General features: G+C 38.0%; 1 pseudogene; it reads right to left on the reverse strand.

Annotated features, from left to right (window-relative positions):
• Positions 1-791: 791 nt before the first annotated feature.
• Positions 792-16,958, reverse strand: LOC144321327 (AP-2 complex subunit mu pseudogene; annotated as a pseudogene).
• Positions 16,959-23,148: the final 6,190 nt, after the last annotated feature.

Raw genomic sequence — 23,148 nt, forward strand, 5'->3', positions numbered from 1 at the left:
GAGAAGAAATGAGGATGATAAGAAATCAATATGTGTTAGATTCCTGCCATGTGCCAAGCACACTAGGAACATGAAATCTTCACAACAATTCTGTGAAGCAGAATCTCTCCCATTGGAGAGATGAGGAGATAAGATTTAGGAAAGATAAGTAAATTGCCCGTATTAGTTCATCTATTTGGGTAGACTCCAAATTCTTTGTGGGAATGACCAGCTGAGTGGGCAAGGAAACATACGAAAAAAAAAAAAAAGAGAAAAAAAAAACTACATAAGAGCTCCAAGACAACATACGAGCAGACATCTGACCTGTGGTACAAAATGATTACACAAGTGCTAAGGACATTTCAAATAATATTAATCAAATAGTGCTAGTAACAACTAGTCAGAATGCTTCATGGAGTCAAGGCTTGACATGATTCCAAAGCTTCCCAACTTTTTAAATAAGGAGTTGCTCTATATTTAAATGCTGACCTAATTCCTGAAGCTGAGAAACACCAGATGAGTGAAAATTAAAAGTACTTGAGTTGGAACAGGAGGAGATCCAGGCTGGCCAGAGTAAAAGTTCAAAAATAGCATCTGTATGAGGAGAGAGGAAGGAAGCAGACAAGACAGCTCCTTCTTCCAGCACAAAGCTATCTAGCTGGCTGATAGATCACATCTGCAACAAGAGGCATCTTTTACTTCTTTACTGTGTAAGTAATTACAATTCATACATACAGACATATCAGCATTGCCAACTTTAGACATTCATTGGTACTAAAAAAGGGATTTTACTCGTGTCAAATCTTTCTTGGTTCTTTTTTTTTTTCCCCGCTCTACAGAGTTTATTGGGTTTATAACTGGACAAAGTCACACATGTACAAAATGAAGCTCACACTATCCCAAAGCAGAATAGGGATTGAGGGCTGGGGATCCGTTACTGGCCTTTGGGGGAGCTCCGAGGTGAGGGGCAGCCAACCCTCCCGCTCCAGAGAGATGTGGCCACAGGGGAGAGGAGGAGAGGGAGCCCACCTGGCTTTGGTCACAGAACACAGAGCCTGGCACTGGGCCAGGGCTGACAGATGGATGGTGGAGTAGGAGTCCCAGAAACGACACTGCCCAGGGAGCCCAGGGAGCCCAGGGACTGTTCCACCAGTCCCTCTCGCAAGGTGATTGGTCCAGACCTAGACTCAGGGGCTGGTGCAAAGGGAAGGCAGCAAAGCAGGAGGGAGGAGACACTGGAGTGTGGTGGCCCAGGGCACCCAGACCTGTGGAAAAGGGCAGGTAGGGAGGCAGGCTGGCTGCTACTAGGCAGCTAGCAGCGGGTCTCATAAATGCCACTGTGGCCAATGTAGTGCACCCATTTGATGACATCATGGTCGCTGTAGTTCAGCTTCAGTTCAAACACCTTCAAGTAGCGCACCTTGAGGCCAGAGGGTGCGAATGGCACCTCAAAGTTCATGGAAATGGGGGGTCGAGCCCATTTCTTCTTGTCATTGGCGGGCAGAAGTTCAATCTCTGCGTTGATCTGCGATTCCTTCAAGCCTGCCACGCGCTTTATCTTCCACACGATGGCGTTCTCTCTGGCCTTGCACTTGGCCTTCCCCTTCATGCACATCACCTGTACCCCGCTTGTATTCAGTAGAGTTGGGATCCTCACCTCAATCTTCTGAGCCAGTAAAGAGGGTTTGAAATTGGATTTGATGACCACCTTGACCTCCAGCTTGGTGCGTCCCAGTTCTCGCACTACTGGGATCACCCGGAAAGGAAGGATGATGTCCTTGGTGGTGCGATACCTCATTAGCTCAAACTCTCCATCTGGTGGGATGAAGCTGATGCTGCGTTCAGAGTCAAACTTTCTGAGTCGCACACACTGGTGGAAGGTGCAGTCATCGATGGCAATTGATTGCTTTCCGTTCTTGCTTGTTTCATCAGCTGTGCTTTTGCCTTGCTTCTCAATGACAATCTTGTCATTCATCCCAAACTTGCATTCAGGCATGCCACTCAGGTAGCTCTTTATCACCACCCGGTCTGACACATGGGCACTTAGCACCTGCCCCTGTGGGGACATGAGGAGGTTCACACTTTCTAGCACATCCAAGAAGAGCTCATTCCGGCGATACTTGATGCCCTCCCACTGCCAACCAATCTGCCCAGTCACCTGGCTGGTGATCTGGGATTGCTCTTCTTTTGTCTGATGCTGGCTCTTGATACCCTGCTGAGTGATGAAGATTTTCAGTGCTCCTGTCTCTGAATTCTGTGGATAGCCAAAGTCCAGGATCTCATCCAGCAGCTCATATATGAGCCCAAAATTGTTCTTGATATTCTCCTCGCTGATCTTGCCAAAGTAGGCAGCCATTACGTCACACATCTTATAGAGGAATTCAAAGACCATGGCAGCATTGACATTCTGCTTGGTGACAGCTGCCAACCAGATGTTGGACCGCTTAACATGGAAGAAACTGGTGCGAGCGATGTTGGTGATGGGGCTGCACACCTGCTGCCGGGTGTGGATAACATTGACCCGAAAGCATCCACTGCATTCCTCCCGGTGTCATCTCGGTAGACCTGGGAGAGGAGCACCTCCCCCTTGTGATTATAGATGAATAAGCCTCCAATCAGCCTCCTCCAATCAGCTCAGTCTCCAAGGCCCATCACTCTGAGAACAGACCTGGTGTCCACGGCTGCCTGCTCAGCAACCCCCCCCCCCCCCCGCCAGCCACTCTCCAGATCCCAAGATCTTTCTTGATTCTTTAATATCTATTCTTCTTTGTAAAAATAAATTAATTTCAAAATTATAGAATTACACACTTTTAAAAAAAACCTAGCTCCCATAAAGTTCATAAATGAGACTCATTAGACAGGCAGACCAAAGTCATTTTCTCCCTGACCTCCTGTTGAAAGCATTTCACTTTCACTATCATGAATTTTCACTTATTTCTCCTGGTAGAGAGATGGGCAGATGAATAGTGAAGTCTTTTGGCAACATGACATTTCATTTATTTCCCTTCACTATAGAAGCACTGCTGAGAGTGATGAGGAAGGAGGATGCCTTGACTCATATCTCCAGTTTTTGTATGATTGATTGGAGGGGGCTAGAGGAGATGACGTAGAAGATTTTTCCTAGATGTAACACTCTAGGAAACACTAAAGACCAAGACAGGTAAGGACTGAAAAATATCCTTGGGATTTAGCAGGTAGGCAGCCAGTGGTAATTCATTAGAGAGCAATTTCTGTGAAGGAATTTGGGATAAGGAGTAAGAGTTAGGTGAGTCAGGGAGTGTCAAGCTGAGATGAAATTCATTAAGGAATGAATGGAGCATGAGCAAGTGGTTAGCATGGCCCTGAGAAGAAGGGAAGGGAATTGGAGGGAAGGGAATATCCATTTGGTGAGATAGAGGAGGTTGATTGCTTGCTTACGTTTAATGATGGGAGAAATATAAAGACATTTAAATATTGATGGGAAAGACCTTCTAGAGAGAGATAAGCAGAAAGTATGTAAAAAGAGAGGTCCCTGAAAAGTTACACAAAGAGGGGTTTCAGAATATAAGAGCAAGGATTCACCTTAGAAGGAAGGAAGTAATAAAATAGTTCATTAAAATGGTTAACTCCATTGAGGAGGAAGGGAAAAGAAAGGAGTTGAAATAGTGACTCTACAAAAAAAAAGCTTCATAAAACGTCAACAATTCTACCCCTTTTCATACCAAGATTAGCTCTCCATGCATTCAGGCACCAAATGACAGGATCTGAATATCGGCATCACATCTGAATGAATGCACAGAACTAGGTGGAATCAAAATATATTTAAATCTAAATTTAATGCCATGTATCTTTCCTTTCTTTAAACTTTCCCTTCTCAATATCACAGCAGTGCCCTCATGAGTAACAAGAGCAGAAATGGATTCTAAAATTGGTCATTAACCCTCTTTCTTCTCTCTAATAATCACTTATTTTTTTTTTAATTTAACCAAAGTACAAAGAGTATACTTAATAATCCAAATACAAACGTATTTTAAGTTTCCCTTTATGGTCTGGGTAACATTGGCCAAATCAGTATAGCATTCTAAGCTCAGGGTGGACTTAGAGAACTGTATAAAGATCTTTTCAGATCTAAGAATTCTCTGACTCTAAATTAGAGAACATTTTCCAAACAGTGAACAATTTGGTTTTAACCAGGAAAATAAATAGAAGAAATGTTTCTCTTGGATTTTCACTTTGAAATTTGTGCTTAAATTAAAACAAACAAACAAAATAATTTTTTTTTTTATTTATGATAGGCACACAGTGAGAGAGAGAGAGGCAGAGACACAGGCAGAGGGAGAAGCAGGCTCCATGCACCGGGAGCCCGATGTGGGATTCGATCCCGGGTCTCCAGGATCGCGCTCTGGGCCAAAGGCAGGCGCCAAACCGCTGCGCCACCCAGGGATCCCCCAAACAAACAAAATAAAACAAGAGTTAGATTTCTTTTCTTGTTTTAGATTTCTTTTCAAATAGTGTTTATATTTTACACAAAGTTCTTCTCTATTATTGTTTAGTTTTCTGTCTGAAGTCAAATACCATTAATGTCATTTTGCTCTTTAATATATTTTATAATACATCAAGCTGTTTTCTCTATTAAAATAATGGAGCTTGGGGTGCCTGGGTGGCTCAGCGGTTGAGCGTCTGCCTTGGGCTCAGGGCAGGATCCTGGAGTTCCAGGATCCCTGCATGGAGCCTGCTTCTCCCTCTGCCTATGTCTCTGCCTCTCTCTCTGTCTGTCTCTCATGAATAAATAAATAAAATCTTTAAGAAAATAAAAAATAAAATAATGGAGCTTAATTCAAAATAAAATTGTTATTTTTTTGCCTGTTTCATTTCTATAGTACACTTAAAATCAATCCAAATATCCAGAGAAACTGAAGTACATGTACTAATAAATTTGGCAGAATCATTGGTCTTTTTCAAAAGTCCTGATTTCTTAAAAAGGCTCAAGATAAAGATCATAATTTGATAAGATCAAATTAAATAAAGATCAGATTATGATTTTTATTCATGTGAGAACCAATTTATTTTTCACCTCCATGAGAAATGAAATGGGCCTCTGTGATTGCTTAGATAGAACTCTCGTGCAAAAAACCGAAACCTACTCAAACTAGCCCAAGTCAAAAACTTGCAGTGTTGTTAAAAGGATACAAAAGATTCTCATAGAAATGACACAACAGGGATCTCAACCAGAAAAAAGTAAAAGTTGGTCAGAAGCAGGCCCACCCCGATATCTGTAGCACATGGCACAAGAGTACAATGAAGACTTATACACCATATGAGCAAATATTTAAAAGTGGTAAGTCAAAATACTAATATATTTGTTAAGTAAGATATATTTGCTCTTTCTAGTCGACAAACCTTATAACTTTTAAAATGTAAACCTATGGTCTATTATGACTGAAAGTTAGCAAGATATCACATATAAATGAATTTAATTATTATTATACATATCTAGGTTTATTGCTGGTCAGCAGATGTTTGGATGACTACTAAAATGTATATAAACAATAAATAACATTTACTCTAAAAAATTAATTCTTGCTTTTGTTCCAGCAAAACTGCTGATTATGTTGTCAACTTTATGACAACATAATCAGCAGTTTTGTTTTTTATTATTATTATTAAATATTCACTTAATATGTTTTATCGATGGTAATGCTTAATTAGACAAACCACACTTGAGTCACTGTAGTTCTTAAATAATATGTTTGTTTCAACTTGGACAACCATTGTTCTTATGAGGCAGTGGCAACGGGAAGTGTCAATAACTCAGAAGTGAACCAAGGATTTTATATCCCATAACTTAAAATTTAAGATTGCATATGAAAATTATTACTCCACAAAAAATACTACAAAATATACTAGTTTCATATCAATCCATAAAATTTATATTTCATCAACTCTTTTTACAATATCTAGAACCTCTCAGTTATATAAAAAATAGTATTATGTATGTTACAACACATTTATATACATTTATAAATGATATGAATTGTTTAATATTATAAAATGATCCTTTTCCACCATGTACAACTATTCTAATACTATGCTAATTTGTGAATTCCTCTGGAGTCACAAATTGGAACATTCGAAAAAACCAAAAAAATATACATCCTGCACTATTGTAAATGACATTTTCTTTTTTTTTTTTTTTTTTTTTTTTTGTCCCCTTCCCGACCCACCGCCCGCCCCCGTAAATGACATTTTCTTGTGCAACAATCCTATTGCACTCATGCTGGTTTAGACAAACATTTGACAGGTAAGCCAGTCTTTTCTCTTACTCAAAAGCCTCTACCTGCCCCAGGATGCCCTGCATTTTGAAGCAATGCCTGTCTCTGACATCAAAGAGACACAACAACTGGTACCACTGCTTTTGTTTTCAAAGACACAGGGCAGAGGATACAGAGAAGCATTTCTATTAGGACTGAAGCATTAGTTGTGTTAGTCACAAGAATGAATGTTCAGAATTTAGGGTCTTGCTGTGCCAATGTGGAGTATTGGCTACTGAATTTTAGAAGTGCCCTTGAGTTCTCTAGTGACGTAATTTTCCTTGTGTGAGTTTGTAATATGTGGACCCCACATACTTTAAATGGTCCATGGCAGGACCTTTTACTGACCTTTTCTGTCAATCTTACAGCAATCCTACACATGAAGTTTGGAAAATCTGGAAGCACACAACTCTATTTCTCAATGAGGCACATGGTCTTAGTGCTGCTTCTTTGCATTTTTGCCACATTTTCTTGCCACTTTCTTCAGACTGGCTCTCTGTGCTCTATATGGTTCTACCTAAATTTTACGTGGTTTGTGGCTTTGGCATGCAAAGGCTCTCACCCCCTCTACTGAATCTTTCAGTTTAGGTTCCATTCATCATGTGATAGTCTGCCTGGCCCATCATGGATGAGATGTCCACCTCTGGTTCAGCTGGGGCTAAGAAAAGCATAATTTGTAGAGTGATGTCCAATTTACATATTAATCTTTAAATTTTTTCATATTAATCTTTTTATGACCTATTAGCAATTGGAATCTTCTTTGTACCCAGGAGTAATATTATGCAAAATGTAAAGATTTCATCATGTGCTTTATACTTCAAAAAGTGAATATTTCAATATGAAGAAAACGGTAAGAATATAAACTTATTAAAAGGTAATTTAACTCCTGAAAATATCAGATGTCAAGGCAGTGGTTTTGCTGTTTTGATTTTTGTATTTCCAGTGGAACATATTAAATAAATGAAGGGGTGAATGATGAATCTCTTCTACCTTCTATCAGATATGTTTGATGATGTTACACAAAGTGAGCCCTATGTCTTCTAGCACTAACTAGTTGAGTGTTTCCAGAAAAGTCATGTACTGTCATCTTTCTCCCAGAAAAGGTCAAGCTCTCTTTCTTGGCTTAACATTTATTATCTCTGCCTAGACTACTCTTCCCAAAATTGTAGAACCCATTCATTCTCGAACTTGTGGTCCATGGTCAACTGTGAACTCCTCAGAGGCCTTCTCTGACTGTTACTGGTTACTTCAGGTACTTTCTCTCTCATCTCTTAGCTGTTGGCTTCAAAATAGTTATCCAAATTTGTAATTATCTTATTCATCCAGCTGTTTATTTTGTCTTCTCTGCCATGCCAAAAGTTCTACATCCTAAAACCCAGCTATTATCTTAATATCCAGGTATCATTTTGGCATATAATAAGTGCTAATTAGTATTTGTTCAATGCATGAGTTTTGAAATAAGGCTGAACTGGCCCTATTAGATCACAGTACTAAGATCAAAGTTGCACAACATTAACAATGGCAGACAACAATAATTAAACAGATTGTAATTTCTACTTAAAACATAATCATGGAACAAAACTGTTACCAAGCAAGATGGAACAAATTGTTCATTGCATAAGATCTAATGTTGCTTAATCAAGAAACAGGAATTTCACAAAAACTTCATTAAGTAGACCAACATCATACAATTTCTGTTGTGTAATATGTAAATTTCAAGTGTTCATGATTTTGTTTATAATCTAATCATACAATAAATATTAACTCAAGGATAAGATGGTGCAGGGTCAGTGCAAGGCTACCCCATGAAAATTGCAAACATTGATCTTTCAATTGGTTGTTTTGTCCTTTAAAGGTAGATAATTGCATTGACTGGGCTAGATTGACAAACTATTTCCAAACTATAAGAAAATTGCCTAATTATAGCAATTACCAGGTCAAAAGGGGTGCAGCATTTTATAGCTTTTATTTCATGTTGCTCTGTGGCAAGAGGTGATGCAATTTGCCTCAGCACCAGGAAGAGAATTATGAATACTTATCAATTGGTCAATTGAAATGGAGATGATTTTCTGGTTGAGATTTTTTTTTCACCTCCTTATAACAGTGGTTTCCTTAATAGCCATTTTTAAAATTACAAGCAAGTGCTTTCAGTATTTCCTGACTACAGTAAGTTTTGGAAGTCTATTTCAATGTCACTTATTAGACTGTGAACCCCTGAATTGGCAGACCGTCATATTTGTCCTGAATCTCCCAATCTTGTCTAACACATTTTAGATAATTAATATTTATTGAATTAAATAGAAAATAACTGTGAAAATAAATAGATATAAAATGATATTTTTTTGGACTACTGTGAAATTAAGAACTTCAGTCTAAGCCTAAATGATCAGTTAAGTTTGCCAAGTCAGTAAAACAAAAGCCTCACATTAATGGTTCAAGATTATGTAAACAAAATAACTCGTTGAATCCTATCTTTTTTACTTTTCAACGAGTTCTTTGGACACGGTCTCCAATATAGATTCAGTTCTTTCATTTGATTACTTTATTAAAATTTAAACATTATAAAAGCACTAAAAGCAAATGCTTTTTATCTTAAGAATTAGGTAATGGAATATTTAATAAAAAATAATTATGCTTTATAGAAACCCCATGAGTCAGAGTAGGAGTTATCAAAAAGTTTAAAAGTCTACTGTAAGATAGGGAGAGAAGAGGGCACTTTGGCATCTATGAAAATTATTAACATACATTTCTTTTGATCAAAAGTTCTTTATCTTTGAATATGGAAATACCTGAACATGCGTGAAATAGCATATGGACAAGGTAATTTATTAGCATAACTTGTAACAACATGATATTAGAAATAACCTAAATGTCCATCAATAAGTAACTAGCTGGGGGCACCTAGGTGGCTCAGTGTGTTAAGTGTCCAACTCTTGGTTTCGGCTCAGGTCATAATCTGGGGGTCATGGGATCAAGCCCTACATTGGGCTCCACACTCATGCTCTCTCTCTCTCAAATAAATAAATAAATAAATAAATAAATAAATAAAATCTTAAAATAAGCAACTAGCTAAATGCATTAGAATATATTCACATGATGGAATGCCTTACAGCCATCAAAAAAAAAAAATAACCAACATGCAGAAAAATTAAGGTGCAAAATATGTGCTTCCATGTATGTAAAATAAGAGAAAAAGAATATATGTGTGTGAGTGTATGAGTGAGTGTTTATATGCATAGGCAGAAAATATCTTTGGAAAGACACAGAGGAAACTTGATCTTGCCTTTCTGACCAGAGGAAACTGAATAGCTAAAGGGTAGATGTGGGAGGAAGATTTTTCTCTATACTCCCTTCTCTGGTTTTGGATTTTGGTCTATGTGACAATATCACCTAGACAAAAACAAAGAAATGCATTTTGAAACTCAGAAAAATAAAACCAAGTAAGAAATATTTTCCTCATATAGTCATAGCGTAGATTGCGCTGATTTCTCCATAATCTTCCTCTCATTTGATTTGCCAACTTGCGATCACCATTGCCAGCTTCTTAAAAATAAACTTCTAGGAACAAAAAAAGGAGAGAAAGAGAGCATATAAAACAGAGACGAGATGAAGGATGGGGAAAAAGAAAAGCAGGAGAAGGAAGGTGGGAGGAAAAGGAGAAGAAACAGAAAGATGGCTTTATACAAGGACAGAGAGAAGTTCCTTTGGATCCTTTTAGTGAGGGTTTTGAAAAAAGTACAACAACTTCAAGGTGTATTATTCAATACAATTCAATTTCCCAACAGCTCACACCTTTCATCTGAAACTCCTATATTTTTTTAGCTTTTAAAAGTTTCACAATGGGGATCCCTGGGTGGCGCAGCGGGTTTGGCGCCTGCTTTTGGCCCAGGGCGCAATCCTGGAGACCTGGGATCGAATCCCACGTCGGGCTCCCGGTGCATGGAGCCTGCTTCTCCCTCTGCCTGTGTCTCTGCCTCTCTCTCTCTCTCTCTGTGTAACTATCATAAATAAATAAAAATAAAAATAAAAAGTTTCACAATGTATTCACGATGTAGATTTCTGTGACTTAAGTGACTCATACTGAAGTCTAAGAAGCAGTTGCGCAGAAAATAAATTCAGAAACGTGCCCTACCCTGTCTTGCCCCAACCCCTTTCTATAAACCCACTCACAAAACCATGCTCAAGTTAAGTAAAGAATACAGATTAGAAAAGTAATAAAGCTAGCAATTATGTTTTTGTTTTGTGGATTGGTTAGTTGGTTTCTATTTCAGAAATAACCTGGTGTAGAGTTAAGAATATCAGAGCAGGCACCAGTACTGGTTGTCACACTAGCATCTATTGGGCATTACCAGGCACTAGAGAAATAGTTTGTGAGGCTCTGGAGATACATCAGCAAAGAAAACAGTTTTTGCCTTTGAAGAGCTCATTCTCTTGGAGGAGGGAGAGATTTGCATATAACCAACTGAAGCACAAGGTGATAAGCATCATACTGGCAGCATCTGGTGCCATAAAGAGCTGAGAAGGGAGAGCGAAGTTCTGCTTGGTTGGGGGAGGCGAGCTGCTGGTAGAAAGGTAGTGATGTTGGAGCTTTGCTTTGAAGAATAAGCAGCTTTCTTTTTCCAGGCAAGCAAGGGGTGAAGAGCATCTCAGACAGAATTATGAAACAGTAAGGCACTTATGGGCTGTGGCATGGATAAGACCAGGCATATGAAATTCCCAGTATACTAACTATATGTGCCTTTCTTTCTCCCACTGAAGAATGGTAGTGAAATGAAAGTGAGAAGTTATATTTGAGGGCAATATATTTGAGGGCAGTAATACCCTCTGCCTTACCAAAAACAAACAAATAAATCTGCAAAGCAGTACTTTATTTTTTGAAAGACTTAAGTTGCGACTTTGGTATTTGAAAACACTTCCAACCAGTCTCTAAGATCACTCCATCTCCACCATATTAAGATTCAGATGAGAGAAGAATGTGTTGTTTTGTGTATTTTCAACCTCTTTCCACCCCCACCTCTCACCTCCTACTCCTCTCTTTTTATGTGTCCTGAAGATACAAGGAAAGTGATGGTAAGAATCTCCTTGTTTTTCACCAGGTAACACTAACACTGTGACTTAAGATCTAAAAGAAGTGCTAAGAACTTTGGTAGGTCAATGAATTACCATGATCTCCTCACCAGAGACTAAAGCCTGGTGCTTATGGTACACACAGGTCCCCAGGGCTTGACATACCAGAAAGAAGGTAAAATATTCCATCTTGTATGCAAATGGTATTCATTAGCCACAAGCACCTGGCCAAGTGGATCTGTTGATAAAATCTCAATAGCAGTATTGTCAAGGAGTGGTCCTGGTAAAAGGCACTTAGCTTCAGCATGGAGAAATGGATTGCTGGCCACAGATTCCCCTAGCCTGATCCAACTTGCTTATATCTCCAAAAGAAATGAAAGGAAAGAATGTAAACAACTCTGAACAGCATATTTTCACACTAGCAAAATGATTCAGAGGTTATACCAACAACTCAATGATTCATTCATAATTTGAATGGGAAAAGAAATTTGTTAATAGGAATGTGTTTGGTGTAGAGTAAAGAATCCTGGTAATGTTAGCCCCAGGATGAAGTTATTTTAGTATTGTCTTCTTCTCTTCATGGTCCCAAAGATGAATGTATTTAACAACTTAATTTTAATAATACACTGATGAGAAGGACAAGCAGGAAGGATAGTATAGGAATATGATACTTCTCATGAAACAGTTTCCTTATTTTCTTTGTTTCTGGAGAATGTATTGTATTTCTTAATAACTGAAACCTAGATGAATCATCAGTCTCCTAAATACCTTGTAAGCTAGTCTACCACTCCGTCTACATGACTACACCTGTTCCCCAACTCACCCTCATCAACTTCCCAAGGAAATGTACTTGGACATGACATTGAATCAGCATTTCTAAAGTCCTATAGTAGAGAATGACATGACATATCACTTCAAATAAGCAGTAGCTGAAAACAGTCCTATAACCTGGGGCTAAGAGAACCAGGATTATTGGTTTTTTTCCCCATACTCTCACTCATCAGATTCACAGTCTCAGGTATTCAAGTCCAAAGGATTTGTTCTGGGGGGAAATTATACCAAGATAGATTTTTATATATTCATATATCATATAATATGTGTAATTTTATACTACATTATAAAACCATTTCATGTATATAGATAGCTGCATAGAAGAATGAAGACAGTGAATTTTACCAAAAAATAAAGCCTTCCACTTTACATACCAACAACTTGTTAAAGCATGTATACTGATTTTTTTAATGGAATTCTTTCTAAAAGAAATTACATCTTGTCCTTATTAAGCAGTAGTTCATGGATATCATTTAAATTTTTCTTGCTGATTTGGAGTCTTAATTAACTACCAATCTCATTAAGAATGTATGCATATTAAAAAAAAAAAGAATGTATGCATATTAAATCTGTCTCCTTTTTTATCAACTCTTCTTGCTTCCTTTGAGTTTTTTGTTCTCAATATTCTATTCACAGAGAAAATAGATAAATTTTTTAATACTTTCACACACACACACACACAAGATGAAAAGTCGATAAGCTCAGTTCTGTAGAATAGTAACTGTAAAGGACATGGATTTAGTGCAGAGATTTTGTAAAAATTGTCTAGAGAACTTAAAAGCCTTTATCACCTAATTACAATTCAGAGCTCTGGCCCAGAAGGTTTTGGTTACTGGCAAGGTGTTGCTGTAATTTTATACTAAATATAAAAGACTTTAAAAAATTTTTGGTACACCTACAAAATAAAATAAAATCAAAAGTAAATGGCATTTTTTCTTAACTTGGTAAGGCTTCCTTCTCCACATACCACTCAAAGATGCTTTAAATGAAAATGTCACATGAAATATTGTTATATTTCTGGCTCCGTAGTGGACTGAAAATATACTACAGAAACTTGAAAATATTTGGTTTCCTATTCAACAAGATTTAAATTTAGGAATTATCAACAGAAACTATATTATTCCATCTGTAGGTTCATAAGCAAAAGATAAGTTCTAAATTATCACTCCCAAGGATCATTCTGATGTAGTCTAATTTTGAATAATATTTGAATAATCTTATTTTTAATATACTTGAATATCTGAATTTTTAGGTAAATAAAATAAGCATCAGTTTCAGTAAGCATTTGTAGTTTTTCTGATATGAATCCATATCTAATCAGAAATATTACTTGCTTACTTATAATTAACCCTGTTTCTAAATTATTTCCCTATTTGCTGTACAAAAATACAGTAACAAGGGTGCCTGGGTGGCATGGTCCGTTGAGCATCTGACTCTTGGTTTCAGCTCAGATCATAGTCTCAAGGTCATGAGATCTAGCCCTGCTTCCGGCTCTGCACTCAGCGCAGAGTCTGCCTAAGTCTCCCTCTGCCTCTACCCTTCCCACCTCAACCATGCTCTCTCTCAAATAAATACATCTTTAAAAAACTACAGTAACAATATTTAATAAGCAAACATGTGAATGCTTATCATAAACAAACATTGAACAACCTTAACTAATCATCTTCATTTTAATTTTATCTAGCTCTCTTTGAAGCAATGGTGGTGCTGAAAAATTCACAACTCAGTTCACAGACCCAGTGCCAAATATTTGAGTATTCTAGCTTTGAGAATTCTGAACTTCATTATATTTTGTTTCTTTTTTTTATTTTTATTTATTTTTTCTTTTTTTTAAATAATAAATTTATTTTTTATTGGTGTTCACTTTGCCAACATACAGAATAACACCCAGTGCTCATCCCGTCAAGTGTCCCCCTCAGTGCCCGTCACCCACTCACCCCCACCCCCCGCCCTCCTCCCCTTCCACCACCCCTAGTTCATTTCCCAGAGTTAGGAGTCTTTATGTTCTGTCTCCCTTTCTGATATTTCCCACACATTTCTTCTCCCTTCCCTTATATTCCTTTTCACTACCCACTATGCTTTTTTTTTTAATAAATTAATTTTCCATTGGTGTTCAATTTACCAACATACAGAATAACATCCACTGCTCATCCCGTCAAGTGTCCCCCTCAGTGCCCGTCACCCACTCACCCCCACCCCCTGCCCTCCTCCCTTTCCACCACCCCTAGTTGGTTTCCCACAGTTAGGAGTCTTTATGTTCTGTCTCCCTTTCTGATATTTCCACACATTTCTTCTCCTTTCCCTTATATTCCCTTTCACTATTATTTACATTCCTCAAATGAATGAGAACATACACTGTTTGTCCTTCTCCGATTGACTTACTTCACTCAGCATAATACCCTCCAGTTCCATCCACGTTTCATATGCTTACAGATGGTTAAGCTTGATCTGAGAAGATGCTCTCAGGAAGAGACTAAAACCTCATCTTGTTGCATAAATAGAGTGACCGTATATTCCATTTGTCCAGGACAGCCCCTATTTATGCTAGTCATCACAATCTAATTTCAATAGGGCCCCCATGTCCCTCAAAATGTCCCATTTTAAGCTATAAATTACAAGGTCATCCTATCTATTAGGTTAATTCAGAGACAATGGAATGGTTTTGCTTCTTCAACTAAAACTTGAGCACCTTGGATTCTTAGGAGAAGGTAGAGGAGTCAAGAAAGACAAGAGAAGACAAGATGTTGGGGAAAATTCTTTGGTTTCCCATTTGTAAAAAGAAAGTGAACATCAAGTTGAAAGACTATATTATCATTCAACATGTCTTATGCCTGCTTCTAAGCTGGCAGTTCAGTAGTATCTGGTGTATTTTCCAAAAATTGAAATAACATATAGGGTTAGAAGATATTTAGAACTAGGTGAATTTGGGACACACATTTTTGAGGATCTCTGAGTTAAATTCTTTTTTTGTCAAGATTTCATTTATTCATTCATTAGAGACACACAGAGAGAGAGAGAGAGGCAGAGACACAGGCAGAGGGAGAAGCAGGCTCCACGCAGGGAGCCGGACGTGGGACTCGATCCCGGGCCTCCAGGATCACGTCCTGGGCCGAAGACAGCGCTAAACTGCTGAGCCACCCGGGCTGACCTCTGAGTTAAATTCTTGAAGTGATATTCCACACTCATCATTTTGGATAGTGCCATTTCCTTTATAATATGCCACCTTTTAGTCCATGGATATATGAAAATAAAAAGATAATTACTTAATTTTGTCCTGGGGTTCTTAAAGCTTTAATAACCTACCTGTACTTTTACTGGCAATTTTTGATAACAAGGACCCTGCAAGGGCCACGCCTTAGTGGCTGGTGCCACTGCTAGCGAGACCAGTGGTCCCATAAAGACTGATTTCCTGTCATACAGCGGGGCAGATAGCCAGACTCACATTTGGGGAAAGTGACCGCAATAACCTCCAGAGACTCGGAGTTAAACTATGCCATTTGCTAGTTTTGTGAACCTGAACAAAATCAAAATCAGATCATAACAAACTGAGGTTTTCCACAATTTTATTTGTAAAACAGAGAGCTAGACCTCTAAGATAAGATCCAGCTCAAGCAACTTGGAAATACCTTGAACTTTGTTTTAATGGCTTAAGCAAAATACATATATTCTCTGACTCTGAGGAAGATTAGCAATCAGATCCTCTTCATATCCAGCATATCAACCTCCAAATTGCAGAGTTTCCTATGGGCCTCTCTCCTAAAAACAATTACACTATATAGTATTTTCCTACCAGGAGTTGAGTTTTGTTTGATTATTTGTTTTCCACTTGTTCCTTTTTTCTTCATTGAAATTCTAGAGTGAATCCAACTTCTTTGTTTCCAATTGTCTGTTCCATATTATGTCACTAAGGTAACGGTTAGTTATTATCTGTGATATTTTCTTTCCAATCTCCTTCCTGACCTTTGATCTGTCTCCATCTCAAATTTAAATTTTAGTTTTCTGAGGCAGAAACTCTATCTAAAGCTCAGTATTTAGGCAACACTGTGCTTTCTCTGAAAATGTAGCTTCCTCTGACATTTTTTTAAAATATAAGATTAATTCCTTTATTTATTTCCAGGTCCGCTTCAGTATCATAACTTTTCATAGTGTCTTGTAAGTTATATTAGCTGAACTAATTAATTAATTCTTTTTTAACTTGTGGGTTTTTTTTTTAAAGTAACATAAAATTTACCATCTTCGTTGTTTTAAAGTGTGCAGTTTGCAGTATTAAGTATATTTACAGTGTTGTACAACAGATCTCCACAGCCTTTTCATCTTGCAAAACTGAAATTCTGTAACCCATTAAATAGCAGCTCCCCATCTCTTTCTCCCTAAGGTCCTGGCAGCCACCTTCCTACTTTCTATTCCTATGAATTTGACTACTTTAGATAGCTCATATAAGTGGCATTTTAAACACAATCTGATCTATATTTTTATTACATATACAGTCACAAGAGCCATGGCAATATGATTTTATATGTTAGTATATTAGCACGTTAATTGTTTCAAAGAGCTTGCATTGATATTAAGTCCCCCTTTATTCAGTACTTTCTCTCCTGTCACCCTCTTTCTCAGACTTCCCACTCTTCGAACCCTTTTCATCATGGCCTTCAAAACTCAATCCCACTGTAAGCAAGCATTCTGTACTCTTAGTCTTAACTGAAACCTCACTTTCCCTGGAGAATCTTTTCTCTCTCCAAACCTATAATGAAGGCTCTTTGTTCTCTTATAACTCACACAGTCCAAGGCCATGGTGATGGCGTATAGGAAGGAGTATATAAGTTAATAGTTAATAGTCTTTTGGTTAGTAGTAATAGAGACTCAGGCTAATGTCTAGCATAACCTTAAAAAATTATGGACCTATATAACTGAAGAGAGGTATTCTCAAAGATGCAAACAAATATCAGAAATATTATTCCAACTTTCAGCCATTATTTCTACTTGTCTCTGCTCAAAATAATTTTCTCAGGATTCTATGGCCATCTTCTAGGCAGTGGGCAAGACGGCTGCTGATAACAAGGTCACATCATCTTTACCCTCATCTTGAAGAGTACATCTACAATTCAGAAGTACTGTAGTTGAATAGCTTGGGTAATAAAGCTATTCTTTGATCCAGTTACTTTCTATGCAAACACTTTCCATAACTTTCTATTGGTCCAGCCTGGGACATAAGTCCACTAATTTGTGAGGCTGAACACCAAAATAGATAGCTCCTCCAAAATCACATGAAGTTCATATCTTCAAAGAAAAACATCACAGGCTATCTACTAGAGAAGAAGTGGCATTCTTTAGCACCTCATGTTAGTTTTAAATCATTTCTTCTTTATCTTCCTCTAATAAAAGCTAACAAACCTCTCCTCCTTTGAGACATGTTAGTCAGCTCCTATTCTCAGCCATCTACTGTCATTGGTCAATACTTAACTTAGATGGGTTTGGCACAAGTTTTTCAAAATATTTATCATCATAGTGTACTACTTCCATGTCCATTTGGATGACTTCTCCAATAGCCTAAAGTCTTAAGTTCATAGTTCCTTGGTCCCCTAAAATCTAGTCTTCTTAATTTTCTTTTTTCTAAATCTTATCAACCATGGAAATTTTCTTTTTAAAAAACCTTAAGATTCTAGTGTTAATCTCTCTGACCACAAATTCTGACTTTCTCCCACGTGTCCACACAGACATCCAACAGAAACATCAATTGATAAATCATGGTAGACTGTATTAAGATTGTGCCCCAGGCACTGCTACAGTTCATACACCTTGTCTCTGACCTGCTTGCCCACCTGACAGTGATGGCAGCTGCCCATCAACAGCGATTCCAGCTCTGACCAGATCTCCTCCTTTGGGTTTTCTGAGCACCAATCTAGGTGTACATGCAATAACATGTAAAAGGCACCAGCTTTAATCTCAGGTCATCCAGATGTTGTGAGCATCAAACAAGTTCCCTCTGGCCACATGAGTTCCAGTTTGTTTCCTCAGGTTCCACTCTGTCCCTGTGGACCTCAGCTTGCATTTTCCTTTCCTATGTGTCCTGCTGACCTACACTAACTGCAAGCCCACCATCATATGCAGAGGGGACTTAAAAATATTATTTCTCCAGTTTCCCTTCATGATGATTAGCAACTTTTCTCTGATCTTCCAACATCACTGTTAAGATTTCTGTGCCTCCAGGTTCTTGTACACTTTGTACGATCTAATCCCTACAATAAATCTATTTCATATCACTCATAGGGGTACTCCTTCCCTAGTCAAGCTGTAACTGAGACACCTGATTGGAGGTTATTGCACAAAACCCTGAGAAGTATCTATAGAAAAATAAAAGTACTTAAGAAGCAAAAGAATTCACATCAAATGAGAATTTATATTCTTAGATGTGTTTGAAAAGTTCTGTATGATTGGAAATGAGAGGAATAGCAGGACTGAAAAACACTCATAAATTTTATGTCTCAAATCACTTAGGATGCTCTTTCTATGTAACCTCATCCCTTTTTCCATTCCACATAAAATCAAGAATCATTAACAATTTTTTACTAACTGGTCCTATGCTTTTCCCCACCAACCTCAACCAAACATTTTATGTTACATTTCAGCACAAAATGGTAGATTCAGCCTATTTTCCACTTTTCTTCTTCTGTATACCCCATAAGATTATAATAAGGATTATCTAAAATTATAAAAACACAATAACTAAAAGAAAATAGTGGAAGCATACAAAAACAAGTACTTTAACATATTTCTGGAATATGGAAATTGAGAAAGAATACCTCTTGTGCTAAAGCTCTAGCCCAAAATAAGAGAGAAGGAGGCTTCAGCAGATATGGGAAACACCTTGTCCAGCAGAAATCAAGATGCTTCAGAATAGAGACTATAGGTAGAAGAAAGGTCAGGAGAAAGTGGACATGAAAACGAGATTAAATGAAGACCTGTATAAGACATAGACACCTGTCTTCTCACGCAGAATGACTTGTAGTTAGGCATTTCACTGGTGCCAGAAAGCAAAGCCCCTCTCCTTCTAGTATTAGCTAGAAGAAAAGGCAGCTGGCTCACTTCCCTCTAACTATAATGTAAAGCTTCTAGCCACCAAACCTCTTCACATACAGAACACACCATAACCTTTTAATTACCTCAGTTTTAAATAGAAATAGGCAACAAATGACTACCAAGAAAACTGAGGGAAGGTTGCAGTGTAACAGAAAGACCAAGATAAATAACAAAATTATCCCCTAAACAAAAAGAATATCCAGGAAACAGCAGAAGAGAGCCTTAAGTAAAACTTTAGTGTCCTTACACAGAAAATACTAAAGAAAAGATCAACAAAATTGAGAATCAATATAAAGTCTAGTTATTAAGAATTCTAAAGAGATGAGAGCAATTTATCAAAGAATTAAAATAAGATAATTCTCCGGAGATGAAAGGAGGACCTGTCTCCAATCTGGTAGGGTCTACTTGCAACCAATGGTATGAATTTAAAAAGAACCACACTTGGGCACATTATTATAAAACTTCAAAACTCCAAAAGTTAAAAGATATTAAAAAGCTTCCACAGAGGGCTGGGAAAGACAATTGTGTACACAGAAATTAGAATCAGAAGCATTGATTCCTGGGATTCCTGGGTGGCTTGGTGGTGGAGTGTCTGCCTTTGGTTCATTCTGAGGCCTGGGATAGAGTCCAGCATCAGGCTCCCCGCAGGGAGCCTGTTTCTCCCTCTGCCTGTGTCTCTGCCTCTCTCTGTGGGCTCTCATGAATAAATAAATAAAATCTTAAAAAAAAAAGCATTGATTCCTTTTTGTTTTATTAGCGACACCACATAGTACAGCAATATTTTTAAGGTTCTGTGGGAAGCTTTTTTCCAACTTAGCATTCTCTACGCAGCCAAACCATTAATCAAGTGGGAAAGAATGAAAGAGAACTTTTTGGTCTGAAAGCACTGATAGATTTATCTCCATACCCCCTTCCTTGGGAAGTTCCATGAGGAGTGGTGACAGGTGTGAGAGTTGTGTGAGGTAAACCCTCATGACTCATAGCAGGATGACACTAGGAAGTGTCAAATTTGATAAGTCAAGAAATCGCATTATACATGATTTATTGGAGACATGGAGTTAACCACCAGAATAACAAAAAAAAAAAAAATGAAGTTGTAAAAGTAGCGACTTCTAAAGAAGGACTTAGGTGGTAGGGTAAGTACAACTTTAACCATGTACATATATTAACATGAAGTAATTTTTAAATGTACTACCAGAGCTCCAATTAAAATTCTTTGTCTACTGTTTTATAATATTAACTACATGGGCTGTGGCAAGCAGAATGATGCCCACAACGAGCACCACATCTTGTGAATATGTTATCTTATGTAGCAGGAAGGGACTTCGCAGATATGATTAAGGTTCAGGATCCTGAGATGGGGAGATTAGCATAACTTATCTAGGTGGGCCTGACATAATCACAGGGTCCTTAAAAGTAGAAGAGGAGGGCAGCCCCGGTGGCTCAGCTGTTTAATACTGCCTTCAGCCTGGGGTGTGATCCTGGAGACCCGGGATCGAGTCCCACATTGGGCTCCCTGCACAGAGCCTGCTTCTCCCTCTGCTTGCCTCTCTCTCTGTCATGAATAAATAAATAAAATCTTTAAAAAAATGTAGACGAGGAAAGCAGAAGGGAGTCAGAGGAGATGTGACTAGGAAGAGTAGGTGGAGAGGTGTAACTTTGCTGGCTTTAGAGATGGAAGAAGATGCCAAAAGTGTAGGCAGTCTCTGGAAACTGGAAAGGCAAAGACATTGATTCACCCCTGGAGACTCCAGAAGGGAATACAGTCCTGTTGACCCCTCAATTTTATTTCAGCAAGATCCATGGCATGCTTCTAACCTGCCAAAGTATAAGAAAGATTTTTGTTTTATTTTACCATGTTTGTGGTCATTTGTTACAGCAACAATAGAAGACTAATACATGGACTTACATGACTGGAATTAACTCCTTTTGATGTTTTCCCATCTTAGACTATTATTTTCCTTTCAGCTATTACATTATGATCAGGTTTTCCATTTTAAAGGGGAGCAAAACAGACCCTTTGCTTTTCCTATTTTATAGGTACTGGCTTTTTTGTTTAGTATTTCAGGCAGTTTACCACCATAATATCAAATCTTCCTTGGTATCAATTTTGGATCCATTATAATGTGTCTATTTTCAGTGAAGGCATGATGGAACATTTTTTGATGATCTTCTTTCCTAGAAACCTGAATAATTTCATCTGATTGCCCATGTCTTTTTTCAAGAGCTTCAACATCCAGAAACCACACTTTCAGAAACAAAAAAGAAAGCGATTAAGTGTAAGAAAAAATGATTCTGTTTTTTTCTGACACAATTAGTCTTATTTCTCTGTATCGAGTCTTCTAGACATAACTTCAGGTGTCACAGCAAGGTCAGAAGCTTTTGCTAAACACTCCACTTAACAATCATGTATTTTCACTTAATTATACCTTAAAGTAATTTTATGGTTGTCATTATATGTGTACTAATCTTCACTTTCTCTAAACTGAAATTCTCTTTGCCTCTTTGTGGGGAAAACATGGACTTTGAGCTAAATATATCTAGATTCCATACCTGGCTCTCTCATTTACAGTCTACATAACCTTGGGCAAGTTATTTAACCTCTCTGAGCTTTCTCCAACCATAAATACAGAGGTTGTAATGCTTTATACTGCCTACCTCACCTCTGCAATACTGACATTTTTTTAATAATAAATTTATTTTTTATTGGCGTTCTATTTGCCAACATACAGAATAACACCCAGTGCTCATCCCGTCAAGTGCCCCCCACAGTGCCTGTCGCCCATTCACCCCCACCCCCCACCCTCCTCCCCTTCCACCACCCCTAGTTCATTTCCCAGAGTTAGGAGTCTTCATGTTCTGTCTCCCTTTCTGATATTTCCTACCCATTTCTTCTCCTTTCCCTTCTATTCCCTTTCATTATTATTTATATTCCCCAAATGAATGAGACCATATGTTTGTCCTTCTCCGATTGACTTACTTCACTCAGCATAATACCCTCCAGTTCCATCCACGTCGAAGCAAATGGTGGGTACCTGTCATTTCTAATGGCTGAGGAATATTCCATTGTATACATCAACCACATCTTCTTTCTCCATTCATCTTTTGATGGACGCTCTTTGTTGTAAGGAGCTGTCCTCGTGTTTTTCAGCAGCCCTGGTCTCTCTATTCGTTAGATGTGAGTACATCCCCCACTCCTTGTTACAATCAAAATTTTTTCCAGACATTGTCAAATGCCCCCCTGGGGCAACGATTACTTGTTTGTTGAGTGGGTTAAATGAAATTATGTGAGTCATTTAGCACATTTTGACACATAATAGGTTCACAATAAATGTAATTTTTGTATTATTGGTAGACCTGGGTTCTCAATAATGACAACAACCACATTGTATTGCATAAAAACAAAGAATGAGAAATCAGAGAATGAAAATTTTTAAGTTATTATTATCAGGGGTAAGATTGGCTATAATTCAGAGAGGAAATAATTCAGTATTAGTTCAATTAGGATTATAGGAGTTTGGTTGTGACTATTCTGAGGGAAGGAGAGGAGGGAACCTGAGTAAGTTAAAGCATTTGTGAATTTGACAGATACCAATTTCAACCTTACCTGACATTTTTTTCTTCTTTTAGTCCCCTGAGAAAAACACAGCCATTGGAATTATTTTCTTAATAATAAATTTATTTTTTATTGGTGTTCTATTTGCCAACATACAGAATAACACCCAGTGCTCATCCCGTCAAGTGCTCCCCTCAGTGCCCATCACCTATTCACCCCCACCCCCCACCCTCCTCCCCTTCCACCACCCCTAGTTCATTTCCCAGAGTTAGGAGTCTTTATGTTCTGTCTCCCTTTCTGATATTTCCTACCCATTTCTTCTCCTTTCCCTTCTATTCCCTGTCACTA

Source organism: Canis aureus, chromosome 9 (genome assembly GCF_053574225.1).
Source record: "Canis aureus isolate CA01 chromosome 9, VMU_Caureus_v.1.0, whole genome shotgun sequence".
Taxonomy (NCBI): domain Eukaryota; kingdom Metazoa; phylum Chordata; class Mammalia; order Carnivora; family Canidae; genus Canis; species Canis aureus.